The sequence below is a fragment of the Bombus huntii genome, chromosome 7 (genome assembly GCF_024542735.1).
Source record: "Bombus huntii isolate Logan2020A chromosome 7, iyBomHunt1.1, whole genome shotgun sequence".
In the NCBI taxonomy this organism is placed as follows: domain Eukaryota; kingdom Metazoa; phylum Arthropoda; class Insecta; order Hymenoptera; family Apidae; genus Bombus; species Bombus huntii.
In genome coordinates, this window is record NC_066244.1 from 16,447,577 (window position 1) to 16,463,011 (window position 15,435).

Sequence of the window (15,435 nt, forward strand, 5' to 3'; positions counted from 1 at the left end):
CTAATTTTTCGATGTTCGATTATTTTAGTGGGCACTCTATGCTCCTAAAGAATGTAAATTTGCAAAAACACCCGTAATCTTAGTAGCTGATAGATCGTTGATATAAGTCATCAACATAGTTCATTAAAAAGAATCTTTGGAACGTTTCTCATTTTCTTGAATATCGAAGGAAAGATTTTTAGCTTCTTTTTACAGGTCTTCACGTTTCTTTCTCATTTTTCATTTTTTTTCCAATTGTCTCTTAGATACCTCAGGCCGGCGATGAAGACATTAACCTGAAATTCACGAGCAGGAGAACACGTTCCATTCAAAGCGACCTTATCAAAGATCTTAAACCATGTCGTACAATATCCTTCTTCGTGTCGAAGGATAAATTCTTTTGACGTTTCAATCGTTCCTTGAATAATAGCCGACCATGCGTGGTGCATGTTGTACCGCGAGATGCATTGATGCGACGTAGTTGCATTGCTGGTTGAAGGAGAACGTTGGTGTGTCGAAAGAGCGGGGAGCCAGTGGAAATTTATACAGCCGCTTCGGGCTACGCTGTGTGCTTCAGACATGGTGGTTGTGTGCCGCAATGCGGCTGTGTTATCACACCATCGAGCTCCATCCTCAACGTACCCCTTCGTTTTTTTTTCTTTTTTAATCCGGGATCTGGTTCTAGGGATAATCGAACTAAAGAAACTCGGCTCTTGTCTGCAGTCGTTCGCCATTTCGAACTACGAGATTGGACAGGAATCTTAACGGCTGAATTACAAGATTGTTAAATGATACTTCTATGGCTTTTTGGTTTTTCGTTGATACGTTTAATATTTTTAATTGTGAACTGAAAAATTCCTCGGTAGGAATGAAATGAGATATATGTATCAATAATATGATAATACGTCGAAATAATAAATAATGTAATTCAAATGAAATAGGAAAAATTAAAGCGCGAGAATGATTTTGGTAAAGGCAGTGTAAAAAATTGGACATAATCGCGTAATTAAAAAAATTTGGAATTAGATTGGAGAGCAGCATAACGATGAAAATGTATGTAACAATTTTGTAACTATTATTTTCTACGGAAGATTTAAGACAATCACGGTAACTTTTTTACGCAAGAAACATTAAATAACGTAGGTAAATATGTTTGAAAATCATGACGACTTATAAATGTAATATTACTTATTGCAAAGTAGTACATCAGATATTTCATTCCAGTTCGGATGAGTTTATCCGAATTTGGTCGCTTAAAAGAGATCGATGAAATTAAAATTTAATTAAATGGAACCGTAAAGATTGGATATATTCGATTGAAAATTGAGTATCATTCTATTTCAATGCGTCACGAACGACGGTAAAGTTTCCAATAGCGAGACCGAATTCGCCGAGAATTTTAATACGGTTTTTCATCGTAATATGATGCTATTTGATCAGAATTGCGAATTGACCAGAACATGGTGACCTAATCGCGAGATCGTCTGATGTAACAAAGTTAAAATTAAGTTAACCATCTTCTGGCGCTATGTTAAAAGTAACCGAACACAGATCGCTTTAATGTGAATAAAACAAAGTTAATAATAAAACAAAATTGTACATATAACTCAAATTTGTAAAATTATAGTTCGTGACTGTTATAGTTAGTTATTTATAGATTCGTTATCTAATATGTGTTTAAATGAATTTGTCACGATCTACAAAAGAACCGCTCGTTTAACGATATTATCTCTTACAAGTACCGCTTTTATTAGAGCTTAAAGCACTACTGATAATGAGCTGCTCGCATGAGAGATCTGATAAATCGTGCAAACTAATAGCAATTTTTTAAACACGTACATAAGTGCGGATTAAGTGTGTTAAGGAAGTTAAACCTTCTATGGATATTTGAAGACAGTTTGCTGTCATTCAATTTCATCTACTTACGTAATTTGTTGTGTGAAAAATAAAGCATCGAGTATAATTGAGAAATTGCGTTTGAAAAGCTGTACGCTATATACATATTTTCAAATAACAGAGCATTAGGGTAGTTTCATTCTTCGTTTCATATTTGAAACTTCGTTGCAATTGCTGCTTGGTTTAGCAAGCAATAAATACTATTGATTGTTAGGAGAAAAATTTAGCATTCGTAGTTATTCGTAGTTTCCTCCAGCTTAAAAAATTTGTTAACGATAAAAGACACGATTGAGTCTAAAATGATTCAAAGGGAGGGATATTGTATAACGTATATTATATAATGTTATTCTAAGGTATTTTCAAATGATAGATAAAAGTCATATAGGTACATGCCTGTGACTATTTTTTAAAATTGTGTTTGAATCGAACGAGAACTAAGATTCAGAGTTAAGATTCAAAAATAACCATTTTAAGATACTGAATATTATTGCACTTGCCAGTTTTATACTGTAAACTATCTTTTGTAGAACGTGAAATTGTCATTTAAATATTTACAGATAATTACGAAAATAAGTGGATAAAAGTTTGGATTAAAGTAGGGTTGTAATTCACCTGTAAATAAACCAACGTAAAAAATTAATTATCCGATAAATTTTCATCGGACGGAAAAAGAAGAGGTAAAAGGGAATAGCAAAGAACGCAAGGAATACTGTGAAAGAAAATTGCGCGTTGCGTGGAAAATTTGATCCACGGTAACAATAAAATTTTATTCGGCTCGTATCGTCGCAACTTTTCCGTTTCTCGCCGTTGAACATTGTATTTCACAATTTCCATGTGTCATCTAGTCGAGTGTAATTTCTGCGCGCCAACTTTAAAGCTTCACGAAGTGCACAAAGCATTCCAGTGAACGTTATTCCGCTACTTGTTACATGTTTTCTGGTTATAACTTGTCCTATCTCATCGCGTTTACGATTTTCACCTGTTTGAAAATCGCGAAAGCGTTCGTAATTGTATCTTCTTCTTTCTCCGTTTCTTTCTCCTTTTTGTTCTTTCTAATGCTTCTCCGTAACTGGACAAAACAAAAAGCAAACGGATCTCTCAGCCAGTTGCATTTTCTCTGAAATTCAACCAAATTTACGCTTACACTATCGGCATGGACGCTGAATGCCATCTGTTTATGACCAGTGGCGAGCGTTTTTTTGAAAATGTCGCTGAAAGTAAATTAATTCGCTTCAGGTGATAATTTTATCAGTGACAGATTTACGAGCCGCATTAATCCTCATCTGTGATTTCAACTAGAAACGATAAGTATTTTTTCGTGCAGCAATTTTTGTTAATATTAAAGTACCATTATTTAAGCAATTGTAAAGATATAAAACTATGTAGCAGTAAATAATATAATAGACAAAATGCATTTTTTAAACGAAGATTCTATATTGGATAACCAGTCGTTTTTAATCCAATGCATCGCTTATATATTTTATTAACTTATATTTGCCGAATAAAAGATTGAAACGATGCAGATATCTCTGTTTTTGTCCAAATAGCTTCCAGCAAATAATATATTTTATATCGTTATATCTGGAAACTATTTTGATCACCAAATTGCTTTTATTCCAAATATGAACATTTTATTTACTTACGCCCCTAGATTTGAAAACAGCTATTATTGTTGTATGAAAGATCGATGCAGATATTATCTCTATTTTTCTCGAACATGATTCCCAACGAATAATATATATTTTTATATCCGGAGACTACGAGAAACGTATGTTGCTACAAGAAACAACTTTAAAGAAAGCTTTTTATTAAGTTTCTTAAACGAAAATATAACTCGAATCATTTACGACCGTCGCTGGAGCCATCCGTTATGGCTGTCCTTGTTCCAGAAATATCTGTTGTATCTCATGGCTTTCCTTTTAGAATCTATCATTCTAAGAAAAGTAAGAACCTTATGACATCGATACTCTTACAGGAAGAATCTCTGTAAGAGTCTATTATTTCTTATGTAGGAGGATCACTGTACTACACGCGGAGGACATTTATTGTAAAATATATTTTTTTATTAGAATTAATTAAATTTTTAGTAAAAGAATATCTCTTTGAATAAAAAGACTAGCCTGTTAATTCGAGATGGTTAAAATATTATATCATAAATAACAGGGACGAGAAACGAACGATTTTGGATGATGTTATCATTCTCTTCGTATGATTTGGACCCGTTTATTTCCCAGGGAAACCTACTGCCTTTCCCTCTTAAAGCCTTCAACATAGTACAGAAGACGTGGACATCGATCTTGGAGTATCAGTTCTTACGTAGCTGTTGAGCTCAAAATATTGCTATTTCCAACAAAACAGTTATGTATGCTCTCAGCAATGCAACATCACGTTATGCAACTGCTGTAATATATTTCGTATTTTCCTAGCCTGGCTTTTTCCGGTCCAAATATATATTTATGCGAAGTCAAGCTTTATCGACAAGATATTATACTGTCTTTTTTATAAATATTTCTTTTTAATGAATGACAATGTTCTACTTCATAAAACAGCAAAGTTTCAATTTTGAAAACAATAGAATTTTTAATGGGAATGGTTCTATTGTACAATGATATAATCTTTGAAAACGTTTATTTAAAAAATTGCTTAGGAAATTGTTTTCAATGTATTGAATAACTTTCAATAATTTCTGATGGTGAGGTCCATCGTTCTTTATTGCATTAGGTCACAATAAACAATGTCTCATTTTCATCTCATGCTTCGTTGCAGTCGGAAGAAATTTTGTGCTACGATTCCGTTAGAGAAATGTAGTAAACTTTATTTGGAATTTGAAAGAATTCAGTCCTGAAAGTGTCAACAACTTTTAAGATTCTTTCACAAACATTTATTCAAATATTCGTTAAACAGATAAAGAAAGACCTAGGTAGGGAAAAAATTAAATTAGATTCTCAAATGACCAAAAGTTTATTTCGTCGAAACAAAATGTCCGTGTAGATCGCACAATAATTTTCGATGATCTTCACCTCGAAAATAACATTCTTCTTGACGAACATCGTCGAAACAATGTACGCCCGTAACCAAAGGGATGCGTATGCTTTCGAACGAACGACTGTAATTGTCCACGGAAAACGATAGACGCTCGATATTTAAACACAACCGATTCGTCGAATGGACGATGAGAATAATTCGATTAAAATCGAAGATCGGTTGAACGTTTCTTGTTCCGATCTCCCAGGCTGTTGCAACGCATTTATGGACATTCTGTAACTTAGGAACATTATTACGCTGCATTTATAGTAGTGTATAGCGGTGCTTAAATTATCTTTTAAATCTTTTTTAAACTAAAGTTCATGAATGAATATATACGTATACATGTATATAGATACTCTGTACTATCTTGTAGTTATTTCTCAATCGTACAAATTGCTTTCTTGGCATCATTTTCGATCCGAGTCTGTTTGCACTTAGGTTAAAAAATTTCTTAGGCTTAAAAAAATATATAAAAGAACCATCGTTAATATCTGCGATTTCTTCATTTAATTTTACGTTAATGTCTTTCCTTAAAATAGTAATAATCCTTTTGATATGTTAGAGTCCTCCTCAGACTATCGATATATACTGTCGATATTTCAAGGTTTTCGACTAAAAGGATCAATAGGTATTGTGAATATTTATTGGCAAACAGCAATGATTGAGAAATATTAACGATATTGTTGGTTGTATGGGTTCACTCTTAGGTTAAGGCATAATTGATACGTTGTAGATATTATTATTAATATCATGAAGTAACTTTACAACTAGTCTCATTTCACGCTAATTCTGAAAGTTAGTTTTTATGTCCGATTTATATTTTCGTTCTTACTCGTTTCAAATACTCTAATGCATATTCTATCACATTTGAGTTGCACAAATAGAATGTCTAAAAATTCCGTAAATTCATTTCTACATAACAGCATGTTGAAATAAATTCTCTAAAAATATATTTGATTGTTAAACAACGTAGATGGTACTAAAGTGACTGTGCATATTTATGTATGGTGTGTATATTACAATAATTGCGGTCAATTTTGCGTTCAATTTTGATAGATTGTGGATGCAATTACATATGATCGACCGAACAATCGATCGGCCGTTGATTTTGCGCATCGTCTATGTTGCTCGACCAATGTTATCCCGTGAGTCAATTAAGCGCCTCAGGCCACTTTCGTTGATTGCAAACGATATCGTAAGTGATTTCTGATTTTTGCAATTTCCAACATATTCCAAGATGGAGGATATAGATTGCTTAAAAGACTGGCAATGAAATTATAACGAATTGATTACGGTTTGAAAGCTCTTGCTTTTTCGATCACCTAGGCCAATCAATGAAGAGAAACGTCAAACGAGTGATTTAAAAAAATGGGTAAAAAGTTATTAAAGAACCACTAATGTTTATGAATTTATGAAAAATTTCACGTTGGTAAAATGTACGAAGTATATGTAATATGTAAAGTTATATAAAGTATCTGAGGTATTTAGACAACTGCGTTTAGAATTTCCGTTATGATTACATTTAATTTGCATTGTATATTTTGATACACTGTGGAATTTTTATTGCAATATTTTTGTATAAAACAACAATTTTGTAATAGTATTTTAAGATTTTCGTATTTAACAAGCGTCCCAACGCGTATGGTCTGTCTCGTAAGGACGTATCTACTTACGTACGCATATTCCACTATCTGGTACTGTCTCGTTGTCGCTTGAAACGTGTAATAACCAAAGGATAATTTGTAATAAATATACCGAAAATTCAATCTAAAAACGAAAAACAAGGACGAGGAAAAAAATTGCAACAAAAATATTTGTAATAAAAAAATATAAAAATTCCGTGAAGATGAGGAATATATTTACGTAATAAAAAGATTTCCTCTCTCGTGTGATATTCGAATTACATTAAGAAAAAGATAACAGATAAAGAATAAGAAAATTAAGTAGAATCATAAATTTAAAATAATCATTTCGAACTTCGATTAAATTTTCGATTCAATGCAGAGACATACCTGTTCAAATATTAAAAGTAAGGCTGGTCAGTGTAGGTAGACGATTCCTTGATTAAATTGCGACAGAGGAAAGCAGATGCATGAAATAGTTCATCGTCATCGGCGTGTTGCGTTAACAATTTCGGATAACCTTTCATCCAGAAATTTCTGGGGCACTTGCCGAATATTACACCTGCTTTCGATTCCAGGAAATTCCTGTGCCATGGACTACCGTATCACGGTGTGTATTCCTGTTGAATATTCTATATGCGATCAGGGACAGCCGACAGATGCGAGCCGATCGCATTTACATGGAAACGATAATCAAACCATGGCATCGAATCCCCTAGTTAAATTCACAATTAGATCGCTGAATGGTAGCCGCCTACGGTAAATGGTGTCTAATATTAATTATTAATTAAGAAGAGGTACGCTCTAAACAACAATTTTCCATCAGCTCCTTTCCTCCTATCCTTTTTATTTTCTATTTCATGGATTACGTCGATGGAAATATAATTGCATTATGACGTGAATTTTCTATCGAAAGCGGAAGCTCTTCAAATAACGCATCCCGTAACTGTCTTTTACTCTTCCTCTATTTTTTTTAAATTTCCTACTTTATATGTTAAATCGATAGAGGAATAGTTATACCTAGCAGTGTTAATTATAAATTGGAAATAGTAATCTTTAAAATAAAAGATACCTTAACATTCAATTCTTGTGTTTTTCTTTTCTATTTTAATTTCGGTATTACTCGTTAAAATCGATAGAATTCTAATTGCGTACTGGCTTTAATCTTCAATTCAAAGCAGAAATCCTTCACAGTGACAAAATTCATCGACTCCCTTTTTTATTCTTTTCGTTTTATTCTCTATTCTATGCTATATGATGTTATATTGCCTACGATATATCGTAATTGAATTGAATTTAAAGAAACTACTGATAATGCGTTAACGATCCACGCGATGAAGAAGGAAAAGTTTTTGAAAGAATGAATTACAGAAAGAAGTAGAAACAGATAATGACGAACAAATTGATGTAGATGGTGTAGAGTGGAAAAGCTCCTCGATATAGGAAAAGATCATTTTTTATCGAAGAAAGTAAGGAACTAGTTAAAGAACATTTCACTTTCAGTTACATTTTACTTGGCGGTTTTCTCTGAATATTCTTTTTCTCTCTTACATTGTAGCAGTATATTGATTTGAACTAGAGTTAAGATTAAAGATACCCTTCAAATCGACCATGAAATATCAAACGATTATTTAAAAGAGTATAAAATTCTTCAATGATATATTTAGAAAGCTTCATAAAAATAACTATACAAAAGCTTGAAATAGAAGAGAATTAAAACGAAATATCCAAAAGTAGACCATCCATCACGAGTCACAAACAAACATCGATATCCCCCAGGCGCACATGACAAATTTCCTGCAATCCATTCTACTGTTGTTAAACTCACCTCGTCAATCGTCCACCCTATTCCCATAAACCATACACCAATCGACTTCTAACTTATCCATCGTAGCTTATTTTAATCTTGAGAAAGCAGGAAAGATCACGATGTAATTTTGTAAAGCAGTTTTTTCTTTTTTTTTTTTTTTCTAACATTTTCTGAGTCGTTCTATACACTTTTATAATAATCAAATAACCCACAACATCCCTTGTCCCTATATTTTAGTTTTACTGGGTGAATCAGGATCCATTGTAGCAGAAATTTAAAAAATATATTAAACACATATTATTTACAGCGAATGATGACGTGAATGATAAAATGTTTGATACGCGTCGACGTGTGTTTTTAATATTTTTAAAGTATTCCGATGAACTTCAATATGTAACTGTATCTGCACCAATAAAACAAATAGAACGTTACAACGTAATTATATCGAAATAAATAAATAAACGTGAGTGAAAATCTTCGTGATAAAAATTTCTGCAAAAATAACTGCGACTAAAAATAATAACAACTACCCTCTAGAAAACGTTCTACAAACTCCTTACAGAAATGTCAGTAAAAAATCAATGTTACAATCACCGATAAAATTCTTCGATGTTGCTATTTTTTTACGATAAAAAAGAAAGATATTATAAACTAATCTTCGTGAAAAATTTGTGATAACCTAAAAATAATCCCTTTGTCGTCCCTTGCAAAATACTTCTTAAAGTTTGCAGCCTGGGAATAGAAAACTACTAGTCAAAAATCAATATTACAACCATTAGCAAAGTATTCTATCCTAACCACGTTCGAATAATCAACTATGGAAACCTTTGTGATAAAATTTCCTATAGAAATAATCACCTTCGCAAAATCAATCATCGCAACAACAACCTTACGAATCCCTTAAGGATCACCCCAAGGATATGTTTCGTTCCACATATCACAGATAGAAAACTCTATCGGTAGATTCTCACGTGGTTCGGCGTAGACTCCATTTGGAACGCATTGAAACGAGCCGATCGCATGGAACGGTCCCCCATGGTGGGTAAAACCTAACACATTTACCGGATCCGGTGACGTATCCGGGGATATGGGTTGACGTCACTGCGTGGAAATGGGCCACGGCCTCGTAAACCGCCACCCCGCCACCCACTGATCCTCCTCGTCGCTCTCAGTTCTCTCGCAAACCACCTCTCGATTGCTCGTCATCCTTCGTCCTGTTATTCGCCGCGGGATCCGAGAACGACGCGACGGGAAACGGAGTGCCGGATACGCGTGCGATTGTATCTTTCGACGAGAAGATCAAGCGGATTGGTCTGGCCACAGGTCACGCGGAAATTAATGTCTTTACAGGGGGTTGTATCCGACTGCCGCGACATCAGACAACGTGAGGCATTATCGAATAAATTTTCATCGTTTTGTTATTTGAGATTTCAAACAAAAGGTAGAAATAAATTATTGATTATTGGATCAAGTGTAAACACATTATTTAATTATTTTAATTTATTATTCATCGTTCGTCGGATTTATTTTTACGAAAATATCTAAGAGGTATTGATACTGCAAATTACAATTCGTCATTTTTAAAATGTTTGTTAGCTATGACAAATATGCGAAAAATGAAATGGACTTTCGGACAACTTGTTCGAGAAACGAGCGTAGCTTTAAAAGCAAGTGCGAATGCGAACTGCGATCTGTCTATCGAGAGATAATCATATTAATTTCACGGTTTTTCCAATTAAATCCAAATAAAATAGGAAATAAATTATTCTTAGCATCATTCAAATGACTTTTATTTTTATTTAGATGAGAAATTTAATTCTTATTCACGACTAGAATATTATTTTAATATTCAACTTTGATTTGTTGTTTATTATTTAATACCTATATAAAATTTTTCCGAACGTTCACGTCGGACTAGATTTATACCGGAATCAGGCTGGTTGAGACGAATCATTGTAGACACAATGGCTCTCGAAAGTAACTTGAAAAGACTGTTTTTTTTTTCTACCTTTAATCTTGCACGTAAACAATCTCGCTGTTAAGACCTTTCAATATTATACACTATATTAAACACTCAGAACGTATCACCACTTCTTCGTTTCAACCACAACTTCCAGCTAAAATCGAGCTCACCTGACTACCCAGCTATCCAACTCACCGCTACGTCTACCTAATCCCAAACAAAATCACTATGAAAACCTCAAACCGTTCCAAAACAAACCACTTACTTTTCAACCACGCCGTTCTCATTTAATTTCCACCATCTCAACTTAATTTCGTCTCTAACCATCCATTTTTAGTAATCGCAGAAAATCTGATATCTATCAGTCTCACTGATTTAATGTCATTTCTAAATACTACTAAATACTACTTTCCATACGGAAACATCGTATATTCCGATAAATTTAGAAAATTTCTGCGAAGTAAATTCAGCGGTGAACTACGTCTCACGATAAGAATAATCTAAAAAATATTCAGAATTAATGCAGAAGCAATCGTATAAATAGCACTGTAAATCTTAATCTTTTAACGAGCATAGGAATCACTTTTAATCAGGATTTGATGAATTAACTGCGGTGCTCCGGTTGCAACATTGACCTTTGATATTAATTTTCTACATTTGGAAAACGCGGTTGAATGAAAAAGGAAGAAGAAAGTTCGATGATATATCAGGTCTCTTTGACACGTTTTCGAAGTCTGTGTTATACGATACGAAAAGTGTGGATACAAGCGACCGCACGTACCATAGGCCACAGAGACACGTCCACACGAAGCGTGTTATAGAACAGAGACGAACTAAATTATCGTCGTGGTTGGTACATTTAGCCAGGATATCGAAGTGCAGCGCAAATCGAAGAGTTGACGAAACACGGTATCGACATCGTCGTCGAAATTTCAGTTTGAACTCGATTTGCACGTGAATTTCCAATCGATGTCTATTTTCATTTATTTAATGCAATAGAGATATAACATTTGGAAAATTCATAACTTTGGAACGACGTACTAAGAAAATATATTTTTATATATAGATACTAAAAATAAGCGAGGCTTCTCCTGAAACTAGATCTACTCTAAATATTATAGATACATAGACGTCGAGAGTATTTTCTAATCAAATAGTTAAATTATTATGATATTTTCATTTATCTTATAAATATAAAAAGAAGAATATTCTTCAAAAATCATCACAGCTACGAATGTAAAATTAGCTAATAGCAGGAAACTAGAATTAAAACTTTCGGAAGCGATTTATCCAATTTACAATTTTGTCTTCTGGGTGATTTTTTCGGAAAAATTTTCAATTTCAATTTCTTTAGCGTCTGATTTATAAATAATTGAAATATAATTCTTTTTGGCTCTTTTATTTTACGAACTCGGAGAATTTTTCAGCGAATTTCTATAACGTTGGCAAAACACAATGGTTGTGTATCTACGTAAGTACTTAATGCGTGAAAGTTTAAAATAAGCAAAATGTATGGGAATAAGGGCAAGTACCACCCTGTGACGCTGTTTGAATAAAGTGGAAGTGGGCAGGGTAGAAATAACCACGATGAAACGTAGACGTGTGACGTATGATTTAATTAATTTAAACTTAAAATTCTATTCTTTGTTTGTAGCCAAACGATTTTTTCGCGAAACAATTTTAGAATAATCGCTCGGGTGGTACGCAAATAACATTTAATAATATCTCATTTCATGTATTAGAAAATTAACAAGAAGCATCTCTGTACCCATTGACCAAAATGATTAATTAAATTTCATCTATGACGCACTTGATGTTCGATAAATGGGGCAGATGTTGGAATGATGCATCAACAAGAATGGATACATGCATTATGTATACCCAATATATACGTAACGTTACAAAATCAATCCTTTAATTATTATCTAATTACGATATTAGTCGAGATAAAAATTGATCAGTACGTAAATTAATAGTAGATTGAATCATTTTAAGTAACTATCGAATAACTTTAATTCTTCGTTTAAAAAAAAACCTTTCACGTCGAAAATTTTGTCATCTATTTTTTTAATATTTAAAAATATTATTCGTAAGTTATACATGCAATTGTTTAATGTTTTATCTAGTAATTCTAATCTTTCTCCTATAAGGTGTATAAAATTACTGAAGCGTGAACAAGATAATAAAACGTTAACGAAACGATAATGACGATGAAATCATGCACTTAAAATACCAAATATTATCGATATAATTAATAGAATTTCTATTATGGAAAATGGAGAGTTTCCGTTTTACAAACATTTTGCTAATAAACATTATAAATTTTCAGTTGCGTTAAATCGAACTATGTTTGCCATCAGTCGTAATCGGAAATGTAAATTATTTAAATCATTGCAATGTTGTAATAAATAAATAGAAGTAAATGGAGAAGGAAAAATCACGTTGGAAATATTTAATATCCGATATTCGAGCTACGATGTACCATGAAACTCTCCGCCGCACGTATAACTAATATTTACCGTCGAAGCCATGTTCAATATGATCATACTTTTTAACTTACAGTGTATCCTAACTTTTGAAAGTTTATTCGACGAAAATTTACCCGGCTAACATAAGCAGTTTCCTCGATAAGATTCTCACCTACTTCATTTTCTTCCTTTGAAGATTCAATTCAAATTCTTTATTACATTGTATATTTATGTATAATAATAAAAAATGAATATATCAGATGAGAAACAGTACATTACATTATGTTACATTTCCTACTTTTTAGATTCGATATATTGTCAAAACGGCAACAAAACTCATCTAAAAGATATTAATAACATTACACACACACAGATTAACGAACATGGACTTGTTATATCTTTTGTATTCGAATAACCTTCAAACATACCTGCTAATTATACATATTATGTAAATTACATAAAAATTATATAATCTTCCAATAATTACTTTCATTCAGACAAAGTAACAAATTACATTATATCGACGACATGTGTTTGGTGTATTATATATATGTACTATGTGCTCTTACGTATTAATTTCTACTACGTGTAATCACTAAAAATTTGGATCGAAACACTGGTAATTTTTGTCCGAAATTTTGTTCTTCAGTGGTGTAGCAACATGATAATTCCACGACTTTGAATATTGATTAAATTCACGAATCGGTTTACCATCAATTTCCATGCATTCTAATTAAACTCGGTCAAGTGCGAATATATTTTAAGTTCGATCAAGTTTAACGACGATAACGCACGCGTACATTGTGATTACGCGAATCCTATGGCAAATTCCCCAAAGTAATCGTACATGGACATTGCGAGAGTTTGCCAGCGTGCGCCTGTAAACGGCTTAATATAAACATTACATGGGTTCCGAATAATTCGACTTTGATCAGTGTAATTGAATCCCATGAAACCCAGAGCGAAAACACGTGTTCCCTCGATGTATTCAGAAAACTAAACTTTCCGACATTTTATTTGCCTTGATAGCGCGGTACTTTCCCTTTACGAGTTAAGCGCGAAGATCGTTAAAAGTATGCGTAAGTTTGTTTTCACATCTAAGAGAAAGTTCAGTTTATCCTGTTGATAGAAAGCGGAAGTTGTATTTCATTCCACGGAATCTGACAATTGTTTTATTTGATTAAATTCTAGTTTCTCTTTATTAATTTATCGCAAAGTTTAAATTGTAATAGAATTGCAGTTGTGTCCAGGGTTCCTTATTCCTTTTACTTTTTTCTTTTTCCCAATTTTATCATTAAATTCCCTTTCCTTCCCTCTTTCCCTATTCCTAAGTTATCGACATCTTAAATATTCATTTTTCTTGAATAAATTCTAGTTTTCTAATATTTTGTATCTACTGCTACAATCTGATACTATTGAGTTGGCAACTAAGTGATTGCGGATTTTTTCATTAGGTGGTAATCACAAAATCCGCAATCACTTAGATACCAACCCAATACTTGGACAAAGTAACACGGTGAGTGCAAAAAGTATTTCCTCACAAATGTATTCACAGTATATTACATCCCATATCGTCTGGTGGTATTTCCGTGCGATTAAAAAAATTTGATACTGAATACGAAATGCAGAACCTTGAAAGAACGGTTCATTGGAAAATAAAAACATGTGCCAATACTTTTTGTAGCGGCTACACGTGTGTGTGTGTTGATGAATATGATACAAAAAAAATTGATAAAATAATCCCATGTTTTATGTCGGCAATATTATCTGCCCGAATAAAAGAAAAAAGACTGTTTTCAGAAAATATACTGTGAATCGTTAAAGGAAGCTTAGTGGTAGCTTTTATGAAAGTCACGTATAATCTTGGCAATTTTTACACGTAATTAAATGAGATTTGGAGAAAACAAACAGGAATTTCTTATGGTTACCAGTGAAGCAAAGCGTTCCAAAGGGAATGCTGAAGCATGAAATAAGATACGAATTTCGTGGTTCTTTCACGCAGGAAGGAATTAAGCCGATCAAACTGTAATTAGTTGAAGTTTGCGGAGTTTGACTGCGAGAGGTTCCTGTGGTATTTTCCGACGTGGTTATAGCAAATGTTTCTGGCCGTTCATTTAGGTTTGTTACCTACTTGACGCCGTTTATTCGATGTAAAAGTAATTTCAGGCAATTTGTAGAAGCAATTTAGACCGGTTTAATATTTAAACGAAAAAGTTTCATGAACAAAATTTCTCCTCATTTTTATATAATAGAGTTTTTCCAACAATAAATAAACTCATTATTTTGACAAGTATAGCATAAAGATAAATAGACTATATAAAATGCTTCAGTTTGTTTTACAAGTAATAATGATATATTTTCTCATTAAATAATTTATCGAGACGCTCAACTTAACAACAACTTAACAACGATATATAAATTTCGAGAGACCAAAATGAGATATCAAATATTTTTCGCCAATATTTCCTGTTCCTGTAACGAGTACAACTTTCTGCTATTTCCAAGGTAATTTAGCTTAAGACAGAATTCAATTGTTACATAACGCTATCGAATTTCTATATAATAAATAGCTAGGAACCACGAAATCTTGTGCACGATAAGTTAAGCTGAAACAGGCAAACTGAGAGCCGATTATTAATTTCAGAAAGTAGCTATAGTTCTATGCGGTCA

At 32.9% G+C, this 15,435-nt stretch overlaps 1 protein-coding gene across 1 annotated transcript in view; it reads left to right on the forward strand.

Annotated features, from left to right (window-relative positions):
• Positions 1 to 15,435, forward strand: part of LOC126867897 (two pore potassium channel protein sup-9) — a 161,651-nt gene that overhangs the window by 105,810 nt on the left and 40,406 nt on the right. The window lies entirely within an intron of this gene.